Here is a 9,025-nt window from a genome sequence, read left to right on the forward strand (position 1 = left end):
GGAAAGCAGAGCCCTAAGCAAATACAGTTCTCCTTAGATCCCATGTCTTCTTTCTTTTACTTCCCAGGCCTGATTTACTGTAGAACAAGAGTTCTTAATCCACAGTCTGTGAAGGTTTTTTTTAATTAATTTGCTAACTGTATTTCAATATAATTGATTTCCTTTATAATCCTATGTATTTTATTTCATGCATTTCAAAACATTATTCTGAAGAGTCCCTAGGCTTCTCTAGTCTGCCAAAGGAGACTTCATCATCTCTGGAAACTCATACTTTTGCAACATGAAATCACCTTTGAAATTCTTACCTCCTCAGATCATTTCTCTTCCTGGCTACAGTACTTCATCATGACCCTGATCAAGGCAAGCCTCCCCAACCTTTTCAACCTCTTTTTATGCCTTGTCTTCCCCAATTAGATTGTGATTTCCTTGAGGGCATGGATTGTCTTATGCCTTTCTTTGCATTCCCCACCCCCCCACACACACAAACACACTTAGCACAGTATCTGACACATAAGAGTCTCTCCTAGTTTCCTCAATAAATCTGACTCCCATGTCCATGGCCTATAAAGACAGAAAAATATTCATGGACTAACTCAATGGACTACCTAACTATATTTTATAGTGTGGGGAATGTGTTTTTCATCCACTTTGTTTTTCCACTGTGGATAGACAGAGGAAGGGGAATGGTGCTAAACAAGTGGATAAGACTCTGGGGTTTGGGCGCTCTCCTATCCCTTCTCTTTAGGCTCCAGGATAATAATGGAGGTGGCAGTGTTATTGTATTATAAATATATACTCTATTAAAAAAGGTAAACAATGCCATAAAGAATACTTGAAAGAACATAACTATCACTGCGTGTGCTCCTTTCACTGGTAAAGAAAGGAGATTCATGAATTGTGTGGCCAAAAAAAATTCATTACCCTTTTGCCAACCTTCTAGTGACAAGCCTTTCTGAATTTAGGCTAAGGTGCTCCTGACAAATATATCTACAATTGCTGTGCCTATAAAAATAGGCCCTGGGCATGGCAGTCAGATTTATTCTCTGGCTCTGGGAGTTAAGGGGAATTGAGGAAGCATTGCTCAGGCACTCCATGTCTTTGTGGAAAAAAGCAGGGCCTGGAAAATGCAGTGGCTGGCTCCAGCCAGACTGCACACTCTGCATTAAGGCCTTTTCCATCTTTGGTAGCTGGCCTTTGAAATCTCTGGCCCCATTCTGACATCTGGTGGCCACCCCTGAGATAAGCCCAGAGATGTGCAGGGCGGTTCCCACCATTCTCTCCCCACTGCTCCTGGTTCACTAGTCCTAAGCAGAGCCAAGGGAACACATCTTCAATCCCTTGCAGCTGCCAAGCCCCAGGAGAGACATTATTCTCAACACCAGGCTAATTCCTGGGGAGTTAGTTACCAGGAACTCTCCTAGGTACACTTGATTCCTAGATAGTTCTTCTCCTGGGGTACCTAAAAGCAGGACCTAGGGAAGGAAGGAGAAGAGGGAATTTTTGGAGGGAAGTAGAGAAGGAGAGAGTCAGTCTCCTAAGGGTAGAGAAGCAACAAAACCCACCCAGACTTTTTAGAGTCCCCCTTACAGAGCTGGCAAGTCTGTCTGTCGCCATCTAAAAGAACCCAGAAGCTGGGGGCTAGAAAGCATAAAAATACTTGGTATTCATCTTTTACCAGAGACCTTCCTGCTCCCAGGAGAGTAACTGAAGTGAAAATAACACTGAGTTCAGTGTCAAAAGACCTGGCTGATTGATTAAAGTCTTTGCATAGACAAGCGTTCTGTGACTAGGTGCTGTGGTAAATCGCTTAACTCCTCCAAGCCTCATTCTTCTCATCCAAAAAAGGGGCAGAATAAAACTAGCATTGTAAATGTCATCAGATTGATTGAGGAAGTACTATGCAAACCATGAGAAACTTTACCACATAAAGGAGAGCTGCTATGCTATTCACTGGTGTGAATTGGTGATTTCATCCATATGGGCACTTCCTCTACCTATTTGATTACAAGCCCTCTGTGCCTTCTCATCCAGCTGATTCTTCTCCATATCTTTCCATAAATCTTTCATAGAAGAACCACCCCAAAACCCAGAACTCCCATTGATTATTTCATATCTCAAAGGTGCTTTGAGGCTATCCATTTGTTGTCCCTCATCCTCAATTCACCAACAACCTACCTCTTTTTCCTCTTTACCCTACTTCTCACATGCAATTTACTGTTCATAACACACTATAGATGGCTTAATGATAGTAAATAGCATTTATACAGTGCTTTGGCATAGTATGCTAGGAATAGTATCTCACTTTATCCTCACAGTCCTGGGCGGTGAGCGCTGTCATCATTCCCATTGGACAGATCAGAAAACTGAGGTAAGTAGAGATTAAGTAATTTGTCCCAGGTCACACAGCTAGTATCTGAGGTCAGATCTTAACTCAGATCTCCAGGGCTCAAACTACTGTGCCCTTAGTTGCCTACACCCACCATCACCCTTTGACTTACCTGTAATTTTGAGTCTTCTGAGATAGTGGGATTTCATGATTTGCAGTTCATGCAGCAACAGGAAAATATTAGTATTACAGAGCTAGGCTTTTGTGGCAGGAAGCACTTTGAAATCACTGAAAATACTTTCAAAATTTCCCAAATGTAATCCAGCTCAATATCCATCTGCTACTAAATGCTGGGTCCACTTCATAGTCCAGTTATTGTCCAATGGTCATAGATAGGATCATACATTTATGAATAAAGGATTTATAAATCGTCTAGTTCAACTCACTTGTTTTACAAACGCTCCGTTATAAAAGATAAATAATACCATAAATAATACTTGCGGGAATGTAACTTTATCAATGTGTATACTCCTTTCAATGGGAAAGAAAAGAGATTCATGCGTTGTGTGGCCAAAATAAAATTCGTCACCCTGTAGCCAACCTTCTGGTTACAAGGCCTCCTGCATTTAGGATAAAGTGCTCCTGACAAATATATCTATAACTTCTGAGCCATATTTGAAGGATTTTAAGTTTGGTGGAGTCTGCAGGATTTGTGCAGGCATAGCCAGACAACATCAGACCAAGCAAAGTCTTGGTTCCGGAGGCAGAGGACTTTGGTTAGAATCCTGGCTTTATAAATTAATATCTGTGTAACCTTGGACAAGTAACCCAACCTCTCCTAAACCTCAGTTTCTTATCTATAAAATCAGGAGTTTGGACTAGATGACTCCAAAGCTCCCTTTCAGCTCTAAATCTGTAATTCTTTGGAAATCCAAAGCCACCTCCACATAAGAATGTTGATAGGTTCAGAGTCCATGTTAGGGCAAGTAAAGTGGGCCTTCTTTGTTGTCTTTTGTTTTGGAGTGCTTCTCAGTACTAAAGCAATTAAGTGCCTTTGATTGAGTCTTGCCTTTGTTTGTAAGAAGGCTCACACCCTTTTGCTAATTAGGTCGGAGAGGTATGAAACCCTCTAACCCTGAAAAAGAGTATATATACCCAGAGGATAGCCACTGAACTCAGAATTGACAACTGAGAATTGAGAACCCTCAGAACTGCAAGAGGAGAGGTTTTGCTTGGGGGCTCACTCACTGGAAGAATGTTGTGTGATTTGACTGGACGAGACTTCTGGGTAGCTGTTAAGGAGCGCCCGGGCTTTGAAAACCCAGATGTTGGTGCTTGTCTCTTTGGTAACTATGTATGTATTCTTTGGTCAGACAGCTAGAAGCCTGTCTGTTGATTTGTGTTATTTGCTCTGTTTATATTTTCCCTGTTTGTAATTTCTGCTTCTATGTGCTCTGAAGTTCAGGGTGCTGACCTTTTCCCCTGAATTAAGTGAACGATATATGTATGTTTAATTAAAGTGAGATTGTAAACCCCTTAAAGTTGCTTTCCTTAGAGAAGCAGATCAAAGAACCTGTGCTAGCAGCCCTCCTGTGTACTGGTATAATTGGCCTTACAAGTCACAGTAGCAGCAAGTAGCATTGTTGTTACAGTCCAGCAGCAGCCTATTCTTGCTCAGACCCAAATCCAAGTCTGGAAGTGGCAAAAAAAAAAAAAAAAAAACCAGGAGAGCTGCAAACAGACTTTGTCCTGGATCAGACACTGTGGGAGCACTGAAAGATTGCAGGTCCCCAGTCTGTCTCTGAGATCCTGGAATAACACAACATCCAATATTCCCAAGGAAGCTGCAACAGCACCAGCCCAGACCTTCTCTCCAGAAGTGATGCAGAACTCAGCCCAAACATCAAGTCTGAAGTCAGGAATTAGGCTGGAAGAATAAGCAAACAAAAAAAGGACCCTACCATAAAGAACTATTATTGTGGCAAAGATGTTCAAGTCACAAATGCAGAAAAGACTGATTCCAAAACATCTACAAGCAATACCTCAGAGAAAAATACAGCATAGTCATAAACTCAATTAGAATTTCTGGAAGGGCTGAAGCAAGAGTTTTTTTTAATTAAAAACATTTTTTTGCTGGAATGAGAGAACTTAAAGAAAAATATTGGAAAAGAAATGAGATCCATGGAAGAAAGAATTGAAAAGGGAGTTAACAGCTTGGCACAAGATGCCCAAAGCCTTGCTGATGCAACAAACTCCCTAAAAATTCAAAGGACCAAGTAAAAGCCAATGACTCTGTGAGACAATAAGAAATCTTAAAACAAAATCAGAGGGCTGAAAAAATAGAAGAAAATGTAAAGTATCTCATAGAAAAAACAAGTAACCCAGAAAACAGATGGAGGAGGAAAAAAAAATTAAGAATCATCAAACTTCTTGAAAGCTAGGACCAGTAAAAGAGCCTAGACATCATATTTAAAGAGAACTTAAAAGAAAACTACCCAAATATCTTAAAATCAGAGGGCAAAGTAAAAGTAGAATCTACCAGTCACCTCTTGAAAGAAATCCCCAAACAAAAATTCCTAGGAACATCCTAGTCAAAATTCAGAACTACTAGGTCAAAGAAAAAAAATACCGCAAACAGTCAGAAAGAGCCGCAGTCAAGATCAAACATCATTTAGCAGCTACTACCAAGAACAAGTTATGCAGAAAAATTCTATTCAGTTCCATTTGATTCAATTCAATAAACATTTAAGTGCTTACTGTGTGCCAGGCACTGTGCTAAGCCCTGGAGATACAACCTGTAACCCCAGTCCCAAAGTTTATTGGTATGGGACTCTCTTCTTATTGGTGGAAATGAAAGCCTGACCTCTGTGAGAGGAAAGATGGAGCTGAGAGATAAGAGAGCTCCAGACTTCACCAGTCTCTTTTGGGACTCTCCAAATGAGACCTCTTTGAGTCCCCCTTCAGGACTCCTCAGAGCTAGTTCCTTTGGGACTATCGGAGCACCAGTCTTCTTCAGTACTCTAACCTAGTGACTCTAAGGATTGAGTTGCTTTGGGTGCTTCTGACTTCCAGCTTTGACAGAGAAGACAGAAGATGCAAACTCCACTTCAGGTTACTAAAGGAAAAGACTCTGGGAAGACATGAGAGGAACTGACAGTCTCCATCATGTCCTGTAACAGCAACCACACTGGCATATCCAGAATGGCTGCTAGTGCAGGTTCTTTTATTTGCTTTACTAGGAAAGCAACTTAAAAGGGGTGAATGATCTTCTTTAATCAAACAGAAAAAATACAAAGAGAAATAAAGACCAATAGACACGGCTCTACTGCCTGAATTAAAGCTTTACATCCACCACTGAATCAAGAGATCCTTTACCTCTGAGGAGTCAGGAAGCTCTGAACATATGGCCATGCAGAGTCTCGACCAGGGAATCACAACATCTTTCTCATAAGTGAGCCCCCAAAGCAAAAACTTGCCTCTCAGAATATATGCTCTTTAAGTTAACAGGCTTGGTGCCTAATTAGAAATTAACAAAAGGTGTGTAAAAGCCTTCCTACAAGCAAGCAAGCTTCCCTTAACGGGCTCCACATGAGGCCTATTGATGGGCAGGGAAGATCTTATTCCCCATTGACTTTACATGTCCCTATTTCCAGCTTGTTACACTAGAAACTTTGGGGAGTTTCCTTTTGGGTGAGATCCAGGACCCTCTTTATTGGTTAAGCTGAGTTGCCCCATTCTCAGCAGGGGAAAATTCTTTCACTCTGATTTGTCTGGTATATATTCTCTTATGTATACTTTCTCTGATCTCTGTTTTGCTCTGATTTGGATAAATGAGTTTCTTTGCTATTCTCTATGTGTGTTCATTGTGGATCTGGTATTTGGTGGGAAAGAGGTCAAACCTTGGATATAGAGCTTGGGGTCCCCTTTCCCCCCAGAAATGACAAAGCAATCTGAGGGTAGATAAAATCCAATTATATCCTCTACATTAATAATATTTAAGTGAGCAGATAGATCTACTTCTGCCCAGTACCCCCCCTCTCTGAAGAAAGTAGTGTGGCCTTAGCTCCAACCTCCTGCTTCCCCTCCTGTCAGAAATGAATGTCTCCTTTGGAGAAAGATCTGGGGAGAAGAGGTTGGAGATATCTATTCTGTGTCCCTTCAAATCGCTCAGCCACAGACCCTCAACAAATACTGGCCTCTCTCTACATGTAAGGCTCCATTCTGCTACAAATCTAATGGGAAAAGACAAAACACAAAAGGAAGCTAGAAAGCTAGGGATGGGGTAGACAGGACAGCAAGGGGGTAACCTCTCAGACATCTTGTTCCATAGAGTTCAAACCAAGCAGAGCTGCAGATGAGTATAAAGCTATAGCGAAGGAAATGAACCTTTAATGAAATAGAAGACTTCCAATAATTCCTAATGAAAAGACTGAACTGTGGAGACACTTGGGCAAGTACAAAAACAAAGATGAAGAGAAACATAAAAAGGTAAACATTAATGAACAACGATAAAAGGCTAATCAAGGATAAATTTTATATACATATATTCAAATATAGAGAAATTTTATATATATGTATGTATGTATATATATACATATATATATATATGTATATATATATATATATATATATATATATATATATATATATATATACATAAATACCCACTAATCCTCTTCAGGGTTCATAGAGGCAGTCCAATTAGACAAGGCCAAGGAGTGGTTCTGTTATATCTTGTGTTAAAAGTGTGACGTTAAGAAAAGAAAAAATGGAAAGAGAGACCAAAAGAATGGGGGAGGGGCAGGAAGGGAGAGAGGGACATGTGCATTGGGCAGGGAAGAAGAGAAAGGAAGGTTAGGGAAAATTATCTCGCATAATAACATCTAAGCAAGCAAAGAGGAGAAGATGAGGAAGAGTGGCTAACACCTGAGCTGGTGAAAATAAGGAAGAATACATCCACAGAGTTGAATACAGAAATGCATTTCTCTCCACAGTAATACAGGAGGGAAGAGGAGAAGGAGGGTAGGAGAATTAGAGGGATAGCAGATTAAGAGAAAGATTAGTCTTAAGCAAAACAAATTCTAAGGATGTACAAAAATATTTCTACCTCTTTTTGTGGTGGCAAAGAATGGGAATTCAAGAGAGTGCCCACAAATTGGGGAATGCTTGAATAAGTTTTGTTATAAATGTGACAGAACGGTGTTCTGTTGAACTCACCTCAGTGTTCTTATCAACTAGGATTCCAGAGGACTAATGATAAAACATGCCACGGATCTCCTAATAGAGAGGTGAAGGACTCAGAATGCAGAATGAGACAAACGTTTTTTTTTTTAAGACGTGGCCAATGTGGAAATTTGTTTTGATTGACTATACATATATGTAATGGGTTTTGTTTTTCTTGTGTTCTCAATTGGGGAAGGAGGGGAAGTTGGCCGGGGGTGGGGTAAGAAGGTGGATCTTGGCTTATTAACACAAATACATAAAAGAAAACTTGGAAACTCTGATCAACAACCGACAATAATACCAACCAACAGCAATAACCAACCACAACTTCTGAGGGCTCATGACAAAAAACGTTCCCCATCTCCTGACAGAGGTGATGGTCTCAGATCATAGACTGAGATTTTTTTTTTTAAACATAGCCAATAAGAAATGACAATATGTACTTTAACAACGGTTTTGTTTTTCTTGCTTTCTTAATGGGGATGTGGGGAAGGAAGTGGGATGGAGAGAAGGCTGACCTTTGTTTGAAAATAAAATAAAATTTAATTTAAAAAAAAGGAATATGAGTAACAGCATGGTATAATTGATAAAACACTGGCCTAGAAGTCAAGAATACTAAACTCTAGACTCATTTCTGCACTAACTAGCTGAGTGACACTCCCCCCACCCCCTGAACTTCAGTTTCCCCATCTATAAAATAAGAGGGTATTACCTGAAGTAGTAACAACTTCAAACGGCATTTAGTCCACCAATCCATATAGAAGGAACAGCGCAGAGCATGCTGCCTTAAACTTTTAAAAAGTTATCTTATCTATTGCTCTATTGTATTATTTTTTGTTAAATGTTTCCCAGTGATATTTTAATTTGGTTCTGGCAGCCCTCAGAAGCGTTGCTGCATGTAAGCTCCATGTTTGACATCTCTGGGTTGGGTGCCTTCCAGCTCTAAAATTCTATGGCTCTGAAACCAGAAATTCACAAGTGCATTTGTATTTGTACATGTTGCTTGCATATTGAACATATTGCCCTCCTCACCTCATGTGGAGAAGGTTTAGACAGAAGAACTGAAAATAAGTAGATAGGAATGCATCATTATGTTTCTGTGTGGGTTGGCAACATCTGCTATGTGCCTGCCAGAGTGGGTCTGTCTATCTGTCTGTGACCACACCTAAGTGAGTGTGTATACCCTTCATATACAGACATATTCCTATATGCGTGCGCCTGAACCCCTATAGGGGTGGTTTTTAGCAAGTGGGTAAGAAGAGGAGAAGAATGGGGTGGTATTGTGTGGCCTTGTCTGCATGGGGGGTTCCTATATGCCCCTGCCTTTCTGTTACTGCGTACATAAGGTATGCACTTGTCTGGGGGTTTTTGGTTTTGTTTTGTTTTGTTTTGTTTTGTTTTGTTTTGTTGGGGAGGGAGGCTGGAGAAAGAGAAGTCAAGAGGGTAAAGAAGTGGTTCCCAGTAGTGTCTCCATGA

This window comes from Trichosurus vulpecula, chromosome 8, assembly GCF_011100635.1.
Source record: "Trichosurus vulpecula isolate mTriVul1 chromosome 8, mTriVul1.pri, whole genome shotgun sequence".
In the NCBI taxonomy this organism is placed as follows: Eukaryota; Metazoa; Chordata; class Mammalia; order Diprotodontia; family Phalangeridae; genus Trichosurus; species Trichosurus vulpecula.